The sequence below is a fragment of the Ischnura elegans genome, chromosome X (genome assembly GCF_921293095.1).
Source record: "Ischnura elegans chromosome X, ioIscEleg1.1, whole genome shotgun sequence".
Classification (NCBI taxonomy): domain Eukaryota; kingdom Metazoa; phylum Arthropoda; class Insecta; order Odonata; family Coenagrionidae; genus Ischnura; species Ischnura elegans.
Window position 1 is genome coordinate 121,039,345 of NC_060259.1, and position 12,817 is coordinate 121,052,161.

Sequence of the window (12,817 nt, forward strand, 5' to 3'; positions counted from 1 at the left end):
ACCATTTTCAACATCCCCTCCCCGCTAAGCACTAACTCCATCCATACCATCTGTCTCCTGCGTATCTCATCTAAAAGCTGCCTCTCCTCGCCAACCATATCCAGCACTTCGTCGTTCCTTTTCCTCTCCGTCCATTTCACCCTCTCCATTCTTCTCCATACCCACATCTCGAATGCCTCCAATCTTCTCTCGTCTTCTTTCCTCAGTGTCCACGTTTCCGCACCGTAGAGAGCTACACTCCAGATCAAACTCTTCAGTAACCTTTTCTTTAAACTCTTACATAACGATCCTCTTAGAAGCTCCTTCCTGCTCATGAACGCCTCCTTCGCTAATGCTATTCTCTTCCTGATGTCCTTACTACTGTATCCGTTTTCCTCTAACGTACTGCCTAAATAGTTGAATTGCTCAACCTGCTCAAGTTTTTCACCCCCCACCTTCATATTAAGTCTCACATTCCTCGCTCGTGGTGCTTTACAAAACCGCATAACCTTAGTTTTCTTGTGATTAATCCTCATCCCATAATCCTCGCAACGCTCGTATAACGCATCTACTAGAGCCTGAAGCCCCCTTGCTGACTGGCTAATCAGCGCCTGATCATCCGCGAATCTCACTGATTGGAACATCATTCCTCCCACTTTTATCCCAGCTTCTAACTCATCCCACGCTTCCCTTACCATCTCTTCAGCGTACACGTTAAAGAGCAGCGGCGATAGAGGACAGCCTTGCCTCACACCTCGGCCAATGTCATGGGCATTTACCAACCTCCGAATTTAAAGGCAACAGACTTTATACATGAATTAGAAGAAGCCCTTAATTTCTCTTTTATGACCGCTCATAACAAAGTTGTTATATTAGGTGACATAAATATTGATTATGAAGGGAAAAGTAATATCGTCTCTGAACATAAAGATACTCTGAGTTATCTGGGTTTCATTAATGTGATTTAAGGAAAAATCAGAGAAGAGCTTGAGGGAGAATTACTAACAAAATCTTCAATAGACCATATACTTTTCAGAGGTAACACAAAGTTAGTGAATGGTTTCATTGTCCAATCAAGGTTGGCTGACCATTATGTCACAGGTGTGTCTATAAACCTTAAACATGACAATTATCCTGACCCCCTCTTAAATCTTCAGTTTGGGTATCCCCATAGAACAATTATTGATGGTAATATAAAAAATTCTTTGTTATTATAGAAAAATATTGACACTATTCTAGCTGAGAGGGAGCCTATTAAGCAAGCAGCTTGTTTTGATAAATGGTTATTTTAATAATTCTTATTTATAGGCTACTTCTGTTTCAGCTAAACCGAATGTTAGATTTAAAAAATTGTGGATGTCAAACAGGCTTTATAATATGATTAGAGTTAGAGGTAAATTATATGACGCTTTCAAAAGCTGCCCTCAAATATTTCGCATAGGAAAAAAGTATACCCAATATAGAAATCTCACTTATAATGAAATTAGAAAAGCCAAGTCATCATACTACTTTAAGAAATTCAGAGACATCATAAATAACCCCAAAAAGTTATGGGAGGAAATATAATATTTAACAGGAGGAAAACAGCCGGTCAAAAATCCTTGATAAAACATTTTATTAACACGCATACTTCTGAATATACACTTGAAAATTCTTTTTTGGAACACTTTACTTTAAAAATTGATAAAATGAGATATAATGATAATGATACATTTCCATTATATGTTATGGGGGCATAAAATCGTTTGGTCAACCCAATGGATGAATCAAAAGCCATGAAATTTCGTTCATCAAAACTATAAAGCCCCAAAAATAATGAGTTACAGGTGAAATTTCTGTTTCATGATTATTTTGAAAGTACCGCTTATTTTATTTTACGAAAGTACCATTTATTTTACGAATCTGTAAATGCAAACCATTAAAAACGTATTTTATTTCAATTTTCAAATCTGTTGTGCTGAATTTTGTGTAACCCATAAAATATTTCATGATTCTTCGATTTCACCGAAGCAGCATATTTTCTTGACCAAACACATTGCCAGTTTCTTCCATTTTTTTGCGGTAGATATTTTCAGTAGGTTCTTTGAGTTGGTATGTGAGAGGAGTTTTAACTTTTACTGTGGAATTTTAGGGTTTAAGGATTTAGAACACCATAAAAGAGGTTAAGGGGATGACAAAAACTTTGGGATATATATGTTTCAAAATCAAATTTTGGTATATGAAATCATGTGTAATTTCACCCTATGGTATCGACACTCACGAATAATCGATGTTTACACATTAAAGAACGAAATATATTATGACTGAGGAATGTATTAATCTATGTATCATAAAGAAATAAAAAAATTCACTCGTTATTGATGAGTTTTGGGGCTCTCATTTTACAGTTGTGGTGTACTAGAATTCGTGGCTTCTGATTTATCTATTTTCATTGTATGTTACGTGAGCACAAAATAGTTTTAAGTTCTGTATCATAATTATTTTTTTAAGTACCGCTCTTCGGCGTATATCATTGCCTATTTTTTACGAATATGTCAAGATAAACCATTGAAAATATAATTTCTTTCAAATTTCATATCCATTGTGGTCGATTGTGTATAACCCGTAAAAAAAGTTCACGTTTAGTCGATTTCACTGAAGCAGCCATTTTCGTTTGACCTGCTCTCTTTCGGTCGGTCGCTTCCCTTTTGCGAACTGCCGAACTCTGCAGCCGCTACTTCTAATGGAGTGTGCTAGTGCATGCAGGGGGCGGGGGGAGGAATGGAAGGGGGTCTACGCTAGAGGGTCTACGTTAGTCGGGCTGGGGTATGTGTGGGTCGGATTGTCGAGCATATTTCAGTCCTATCCAAAATAAGATCCAAGGGGAGCGATAAAGATTTTCCACGGCCAGATAAAGCTACCACGTTCGCGTTTTGGAACGATTGGCGCCAGGTTGATGACGTTTCCTCTGCCCCCACCCCTTCCCAAACCAACCCTATCGCCTCTTTCCTGTCCCCCAATTTCGCCACTCTCGATCTAGCCGGGCAGAGGATAAGAAAGAGCGATCATTGGCCTCTGCGCTTGTGGACAAGACTGGGAACCCCGTAGTCACGTGACATAACCCCACCATGACTGAGGAGACGGTGGGTTCATTGTCTCCGTCTGTGGCTTATGATAATTTTTGTGAGCGAGTTTGGCGATGTGGAGTGAAAATTTTTTTTCCAGAAAATTTGTCTGAAGTAGAGGTTCGTATTTTATTTCATGTGTACATAAACAGACAATCATTATGAATCAATTTTCTCAATAGGAGTGTGCTAAAGCAAAACTGTCGCAGTAGCTTGTGATTTCAGAAAAGGATATCCGTCAGCAAAAGAGGTGTTTACTGGCAGGAAGGAGTTGATGAGATAATATTTTTGTTTGTGTAGCGAAAATACTGACTCGGATTCTGAAGCTAAGCCGAAAACCTGAGCAATAAGGGTTGGACATAGAAATAGGTTGGTGGCCTTTGCAATATGAGTGTACAGGAGAATGGTGACGCTGAGATGAATGAACAGTGACGTCATGGAAAAATTAGCAGTGCCGGAACGCACTTCTCTTAATTTTTTTTGAGAGAAATTTTACTCTTGTGTGTTCTTTTATTACAAGTAATTATTTACATTTTATTACAAACATTTTCGTTTTGGCTGCAAATGTGAACATGAGAAATTATAGGGTAAAGAAATTAATGATAAAGTGTTCATCATCCGCTTTAGTCAACAATCCTGAGATTGGTTTAACGCAGCTCTCCATTTATTTGACTAATATGTCTTTTGTTAAGCTGTGCCGGAACGGCGCATAGTGGTCTGAAATCGGAAAAAGCCGGACTTGAGTCCAAAATGGCTTGTTGTGAGACAGAGACTTAAAACGTAGCATAAATACTCATAAATGATGGCTAACTATGGATTTGTATGCTATTTTACATACATTTAATCCGTTGCTGAGATGCAGCAGCTCAAACATGACCAATTTTTGAAAAACGCGCGAGGTCTCATTTGTCTCCGAAAATCTTTGAACATAAGCAGGTGGTGTTGCAGTTGTAAGATTTTTATGGCATAAAAAACACAATATTCCTTTGACCAGATGCTTTGCCAGACGCCGCGGCGGTCCGGCTCCATGACACCCCTGGCAGTGAATGATACGGAAAATGAATTAGCACAGCAATAGAGGATAAGCAAGTTCATGATAGTAGAAGGAGTATGGATAGAATGGGTGGTGGGGGAATGATAATACTTTATATAATGTATTATGAACATGTCCATCGATAGATCGATCAACAACAATCAATAGCCCTTTGCAATCTTCCCCTGGTCTCCGCCAGATCCCATCCATTTTAAAATCTCTAGTGGTAATGTATAGGCTGTCCACCGATTGAAGTGTTTTTTGTTTGCACTTTAGCTGTCCGTAGTTTTTAACGACGTAAAATTTAACCCTCCAGCAGGCGCGCCATATTCTCTGACACTAGCGGGCACGCGTGGCACTCAGTGCAACACTTGGTTTTCCGCTGATATTAATAAGAAAAACTCGAATTAAGAAGCGTACATTCATGACCGTGTTGGAATAATAGGTGCGTAATACATTTTATCGGACGTGAGGTATAAGCGGAGATCTTTCATTTATTTAATGCCTTTGTTTTGGGTAAAAGAGGTTTGATATCTGCAAAGAAAATAATTTTTTCATCACTCAATCGTCATTAATAATGGGTATTTTCAGGAGCACGATGTTGGCAAGATGTATGTGCATGAAGTTGGATTTATTGGCAAGATGTATGTGGGTTGATTTCAGGAGCTTTCTCCAGGCTCCGTGTGACTTGTTTGGCGATAAAAAATGGAAATCAAAGGGTAGGGTGAACTGTCCGTGGGGAAAGGGACAGAAGAGGAAAAAAGTACCATCGGAGAGGAACGAGAAAAGAGGACAGCTGTGGCAGGAAAAGTTATAGAGGGCAAAGGGGATTAAAGGGGGGGAAAAAAGGGGTTGGGTGATGAAAAAATTATTTTCTTTGCAGATATCAATCCTCTTTTCCCCAAAACAAAGGCATTAAATAAATGAAAGATCTCCGCTTATACCTCACGTCCGATAAAATGTATTACGCACCTACAGTTAAAGAGGGCTTTCCCACTTCGAAAGTGTATACGCTACTGACGATTCTCAATTTCATTTAGACATCCCATGCACTGAGGAATCGATGGAAGAAATATCTATCCAACGTGATGGGATAACTAAACAACTGCAATCGATTTAGAATAGTAAATCCCCGGGTCCGGAGGGAATACCCGCGCGTGACCTCAAGGAGTTAGCTCCACAGATCGCACCTTACTTAGAGGTCATATTCAAGAAGTCACTATCCGAAGGGAAGTTACCGCTAGACTGGAAAATTGCAAGCGTTACACCCATATTCAAAAAGGGAAACAGACATGACCCAGGCAACTACCGTCCGATTTCATTAACTTCGATTATTGGCAAGATACTTGAGCATATCATCGTTAGCAATATCATGACTTTCTTGGACAGACGTAACTTCCTCCATGACTGTCAGCACGGATTCCGAAAAGGTAGATCATGCGAAACTCAGCTCGCGCTCTTTCTTCACGACGTTTTAAAATCTGGTGAATCAAAAAGACAAGTTGACGCACTATTTCCAGATTTTAAGAAAGCGTTCGACACACTACCTCACAAAAAACTTTTATACAAATTACAGTCATGCGGATTAAACGAGACAGTTGTAAACTGGATCCGCGACTTTCTCAGAGATCGTAAACAAAAAGTAGTTCTCGACGGTATTAGCTCTGATGTTGTAAAAGTTACATCAGGTGTTCCACAAGGAAGCGTAATCGGCCCCCTGTTGTTCATTATATACATTAATGATCTCTGCTCCCGCAATAGCAGTAAAATACGTTTATTTGCTGACGACGGTGTCATCTATCGCGAAATTAGTGATCATTCTGACTATGAAATTCTATCATCTGACTTAAACAACGTTCATTTGTGGAGCCAAGAGTGGGGACTCAAACTTTATCTGAGCAAATGCATGGCGGTACATTTCTTGCGGAATTCGTCCATCTCTAACCACGTTTATGCAGTGGATGGCATTAATGTAAAGGCAACAGACGAAGTGAAGTACCTGGGAGTAACGATAACCTCGAACCTCACGTGGGGAACACATATAAAGAATATTTGCGGTATAGCCCTGAAGAAATTAGGGTTCGTCAAGCGTATTGTGGGAAGATTTTCGGATGAGAAAGTTAAAGAAAGGTGCTATTTCACTCTCGTCCGACCGCACCTTGAATACGCAGCGAGCGTATGGGATCCCGTGCAGAAAGACTTAATCCGCGAACTAAATAAAATACAAAGGAAGGCTGCGTGTTTCGTCAAAAACTGCTACGGGCGTACAGACAGTGTTACCCAGATGTTAAGCGAATTAGGTTGGGAGCCATTGGAGACTCGGAGGCTGCGCGCTAGGCTTAGATTGCTTGAACAATTGAGAATGGATATCTTTGAAAGCGACACAGCGAACATAATATTAGAGCCACACTATATTTCCAGGTCCGATAGAAGCGATAAATTAAGAGAGATTTTTTGCCGAACGGATAGATATGCGAATTCGTTTTTCCCCCGGACCATAAAGGACTTTAATAAACGCTTGTTCCAACCTCGTTAGAGCACTTCGTTTATTTATTTTCTTTAAGCTGTAAACGGCTGGTGTCCTAACTCCCCCTGCCACACGCCTTTTAGGCGGTTTGCGGGGTATTATGTAGATGTAGATGAAGGGGAACATACGAAGGCAGCTAGAACTTCAGTAGAGATATCCTTTCTACGTTGGTTCTTGGAAATCTGTTACACGTTTGTTGATGACAATGTTACGTTGTTGCTCGCGTAGTGTAAAAATAAATCTATTCAAGTTTTAATGATTTATTCTTTTATCGTAGTATGATACGGTCTATTCAGTAAAATAAGCGCGAAATCTTGTAAAGTTTTGTATTCATGATGAGGCATGAACAACCGTATTTAGTTCCTGATACACATATAATTACCACCAGGAATTGAGAAAATATACTAAATGGGTCATAGCTTTGGAGATTAATGATAGGAACATTTACTCCTTTAAACCGTGAGGAAAGGGAGATGGAAGGCTAGTTGTTTCTTTTAGCGTATTTTAAAAATTTGTGTAAATTTAGCTCGATCACATTATGCCCACTGCAGGACTGGGGGTCAGTGATTTGATCATGTTCTAAGTAACGCCCATATACCAGCCTGTCAATTGTGAAAGGCTTAAATGTACAGGCTGGAATTTTAGGCCCTGCATTGCATGCCCTTGTACAGGTGGTCCTGACTATTTATCAGTCAACATTTTAACGAACTTCCAAATGTAATGAATTAGGAATCATTTATAATTCTTTATGTTTCATTAATTTCTGGATTTCTTATAATAATTATTTTATTACAATGAGTGTCTACATGCATGCATGAATTCTTCGGTTTTGGGAGGATTGTTTTGGAGATAATAGGTCTCCTCTTCTTTTCTTGAGGCGTCTAACCATTTTAAGACCAAATGCACACTCTGAATTTTTTAATTATTCTATAATTTATAGACTTTCATTCAGTTCTTACCGCGGTTTCAATATGTTGGTGGAAGTTCTTAATACGCGTCTGATATTGAATAAGCATCTGCCGAATACTCATCGTATTATCCAATTCAATTAGAATTTTTTTTCCATTAAGCGACGCCTGAGGGATTGTCTTTCATCAAATTTTCTCTTTCTTAAATTTTGCATTCATGGCATTTGAAGCTTTCATATCTGGATTTGTTGATTTATTATGGATTCGTTTGAGGGATGAAAATGCCAAATTGGGCTGTGAATCCAATTGACGATCCTCATCGATATCGGTTCCTAATGCAATAGGTCATCTCTGCCTTCTCAGCATTCAAGGGAAGGGGGGACCCTTGTTCCATGCAGGATCGGGTGTTTGGAAGAGAGAGAAGGAAAACATATCAATGACAGGGTTCGCGTAGAGAGGGGGAGAGAGCGGCCCATGTCGGCTCGCAGGAAGAGGAGAGATGCATAAGGAAGGAATGAGGGAAGGTTCGGGCGAATGAAGGACGTTGGGTTTTTATCCGAACGTTCGGGATTTCTTTGCCGTTCGGTCGTTTTTTACGCGTCCTTTTCTTATCCCCTCCCTCCTTCCAACGGAACAATAACGGCCCGCTTCGGCGTCCCTTGTCCGACACCACGATTGAAATGCGCCTCTGAAATATGTACGTACCTACCTACCCTCTTCTTGCGTGTGTGTGCCCCCTGCGCGAAAAAAAACAAACGACGGTAGCACGGCCGCAGCAGCAGTGGTGGTGGGGATGGGGTTTTGGTCTTCTTTTCCATTTTTCGTTCCTTTGTTTTTATTTTCGCCTTTCGCCGCTCTCATTTGCTTCGGCCAATTTTTTTTCCTTTCCTTGTCCCAACTTTTCCGTTTATCCCGCGAGGTTGGCTTGATCAAAGTTCCTATATCTGCCGTGGCATTACGGAAGGCGCTCCATGGATCGAAAGAAATAGCATCTGTGCAACACCGTGTTGCTCGTTTTCTTTCCTCAATTCATCCACGAGGACTTTTGAGATTGATTCCTTTGAAGGTCCATACTGCAGTGTAGATCACGAGAGAGGACTTAGCTAATCATCTGCTGCGACAGAGCGTAGTGTACGGGCTCAAAAGGGTTTTAATGAGCACTTTTAGGAGAAAAAATATGCTGCAGTAGATATTCTGATGTTGGGGCATGTAATATTATTCCGATTGGTAATCTTCAGGTTATACGTTACGGTTTGAAATAATGTTTTGGAAACCTTTTATTCTCACGTGCCGAATAATAAAATCGGCGCTGCTACGTCAGGCTGTACCACCCGTATTTTCTGGTCTTTATGATATTACATTATGAAAACTTAGTTAATTTGTACTTTTCATTAATATCTATTGTTACATCTTATGTCTGTTTGTGGTTTGATGACTTATAATTGATTATTTTGATATAAAACGTTTGCACTCAAAATTATTTATAGCAATAAGCATAAGGTGGAATTTATATAAGCAATATTCCTCATGCAATCATGAATGCATTCTTGCTAAATAATTCTTCAACGTATGCATTATTCATTCATAACTACTCAAAGTTTTCATTTGCTAATATTGAGTAACACTTTTGTAAATGCTGCATTAGATTGGAATGAATAGTATTTGGAAGTGGTATATTTCAATTTTATGTAGCAATAATTATACGTTTATTCTTTTTCCAGGTAAGTGAGCCATTGCCAGTGTGAGCCTTCCTCCGTGGTTGAGAATTCTCTCAGCTATGAAGTGCGTAAAATCTGTGAGTAAAAACTGACATTCAGCAATAGAGATTCAATAGTTAAAATCATAGAGTAAGTATATATAGAGAGCTCACCACACGTACAAAAATCGTATACGTTTTTGGTGTAGTTCTAGAGCGATTAACCAGATGTCACTAGAAGAGTTTTGGCAATTTTTTAAATTTGCTCGTTCCTTAAGTCTAAAAATATATTCTGAAGCAGAAAGGGTTGCTACATTATGTGGAGACATTAATTATTCGATTTTGTTTATAACAATTGTTATAAAAAATATTTTATCGAATTTCGGCTAGTTACTTGACTTTTCCGAGTTTATATTCCTAATCCATTTTCCGGCAGACTGTTCTTAGTATAAAGTTGAAACTTGCAGGAAATGTTTATAGTACATTTTTTTCCATACTGGTAAACTTTAATTTGTTCATAACTCAGTTTCAACGTTGTTATGTGTGTTTATATATCTTTCGGACGAAAAATATGGAATTTTGCAGGGTAAAAATCAATCGCCTGCTAACTTTCGTATCTTACGATATAGGTCCATATATGCTGCGTATGAAATTTTAACAAAACTATAAATTTATTTTTGGTGAAAGAATTGTAACTTTATCTCGATTACAAGGGGAGTTATGAATTTTTAATGAACGCACCTCGTCAGGCTTTCCTTTCTGGCCGGGGTCCACGCTGAAAGCTTCCGCCTCCCAAGGATATCGTTTTGCCATCAGATAGGTTGGCGAGGTGAGCTGTTGTTTTGACGAGGAAGAGATTTTCGTGAGGGAAGATTTTTTCCCTTCAAGAGACTTATAAATCTTATTGATGTTCATCGCTTCATTGAACAACCAACATATAGAATGAAATACATTTCGAGTGGTGTGCTTCAGAACTTCAGTTATGAAATACCTCACTTTGGTGAAGTGTAAATGTTATTTACAACACCAAGTGCCGGAATATTACAATAAAATAGGAATGCGAGATAGGATCCCTACACTGAAAAACAATGCACTGTTTGCCTTTCGCTAACGGTCATAGCCTCTTCACCACAGTTGGTAGCTAAAGCTTAAAAGTATTTGGTAATGAATTCTTAAGCGCGCAGCTTCAAACGAACACAAAGAGGTATGGATCAGCAGTACCATTTTTGGGAATAGGGGTGGTCGGTGACCTTGATTTGTTTGCTCGATAGCGGGATGAGTAATGGCCCATTCTGTTACCACGTCGAAAATGGAAAGGTTTCTTTCGGCTCTACCATTTTTCTACTTCGGGTCTTACGTATGAGGCAGAGGATCATCTAATGCATGTTTTTGTCTTTCCTTGAGACCTTATTCTGATCATAGTTGTGATAATCGTCGTCTCGTCAATAACAAGACGCATTGTCGTTTGAGGAAAGTTTTATTTTAAGCGTTAGCATTTAGTTGAGGTTCTTAAAAGTAAAACAAATAGCGGCTGCAATTGAGCCCGGGTTCACTCATTGCTTAAATTCTTGCCTCATTATATGAATGAATCCCTTCTCCCAGGGGCCGAAAAACTAAATATCCAAAGATACATTTTACGCGGTGAGCATTTATACAGGAATATCGAATGGAGTATTTTTGGCATATTCCGATTGTAAGTTGTTGCGGCACTAGAAAAATATGGCGATTCAAAATTATACGCCCTCCCCTTTTTCGGAATTAAACCTCTTATTATGCAGTTTTGTGAATCGAAACTGCAAGCAAAATTTGCTTCGTAGGCCTCATGGGGAATCCTAATCCGTAGGCTAAAATATGTTATCGCGTTAGAATCTTGAGTTGTCCATTCATTAATTGTTATAAAACATTTGATTCTATGTATATTAGATATTGATTGCTTTTCGTACACAATTTAACAAACCAAAACCTATTTTTTTGTCTTTGATGACGAGTTATTCATTTAAATACAGATTTTCAACACTAATACAGGATTTATTATAATCTTGCAACATAAAGTAGGTTCGAAGATTTTCGCGGCGTTGATCAGATTATCTCTGCATTCTCTTCGGGTTTCCACCGCGTCCGTTGGCTTTTGTCGAAACTGTTCTCGCCAAAAGACAACGGACGCGGTGGAAACCCGAAGAGAAGGCAGAGATCATGCAACATAAAGTTTTAAGTCCAAACTTCGAACTGTAACAGACCTATTGACGAGCCTTTCCGGAGATACTTCCTCTGAGTGGCTTAAAATGTCACCTAGCAATGATTTTCCCGAGGTGTAATCCTCATTTTCCTCCATTGTTGGGGACTCATGTCCTGACGAGTAAAAACTAGTGATGTGTTTTTAAAAGGTTAAAAGACTTCCATCTGATGTAAAAAAAATTTCGACGGAGTCGACGTGAAAGTAGCCCTCCGGCGCGAGAATGTAGGAAAACAAAATTGTGCGATATATATAATTATATTACTTTTGCTAATCCAAGTAAATCTCACCGTATGAAAATTAATCACAAACAAGTTGATTTTGATCAATCAATTAGAAGATAAACGAAGGAGATTTGATTATTTCCAAAGCAGAAAAAAAGAACAGTGTGCTAATCCGTAATAAGATCTCATGCATCGCAAAATGTTACATTCAATTTAATGTTACATAGATAGGTCAATCTACCTTTAAATGCAGTCAATTTCAATTGTGAACTTTCCACAATGAAATCAATTGCAATTTCAAATGGCTACAGCTTAAATACTTAAACTAAAATCCTTCAGAGAAAGATGAAAACGCGAGCTATTTCTCAGCTTAGCTCCCTTCCGCCATCACAGAGAATTCTAAAAATTGGTGCCGGTCATTTTTTGTGGGAGACCTTTCCAACAGGCTTGCAAACAAATTCCCCAAAAATAAATTCTATGTTTCTTTCTACAACCCTTGCACTCTCGGTGAAGTTCTGTGTCGTGACAAAGACAAAATAGAACCCATCCATCAATCCGGCATTTACAAAGTTAATTGTGAATCATGCAACTTGAGTTTCATTGGTCAAACAGGCAGAAGTTTTATTATCAGAATGAAAGAACATAGAAAGTGCAGGAAATTGGGATGAAACATCACTTCTCGCCAAACATTTGGTACAGACTTTTCATTCTTGTCATTTTCAACCATAATTTTCTTCACCCCTTCAGTAATGGCACAAGGCTTGATGTTTTAGAGAAATTTGAAATAGTACAAATTTATACAAATATTCTTATTAGATGTTCCCGTCGACATACCCCGTTAAGATTGTCTTAGGCACAGCTCTGCGGTGTCATAAAACGTCCGTTTTCGCAGTAAAACCCTGGGGGTGAGGGATCGGAGAGTACAGAAGGTATAACAGTCTCAGCTGGTATCTTTCTGGTGGGTCTTTTGTATGATTCCCGGGAAAACAAGTCACTTTTTCGAAGTTTGAACGCTTTTAAAAGAAGCATAGTCTTCGATCGTATCCAGTGAAAACGAAATGAACTGCAATGAAACGTGCACTCACCTCGGCTAAAATACTTCCACTGTCTTCA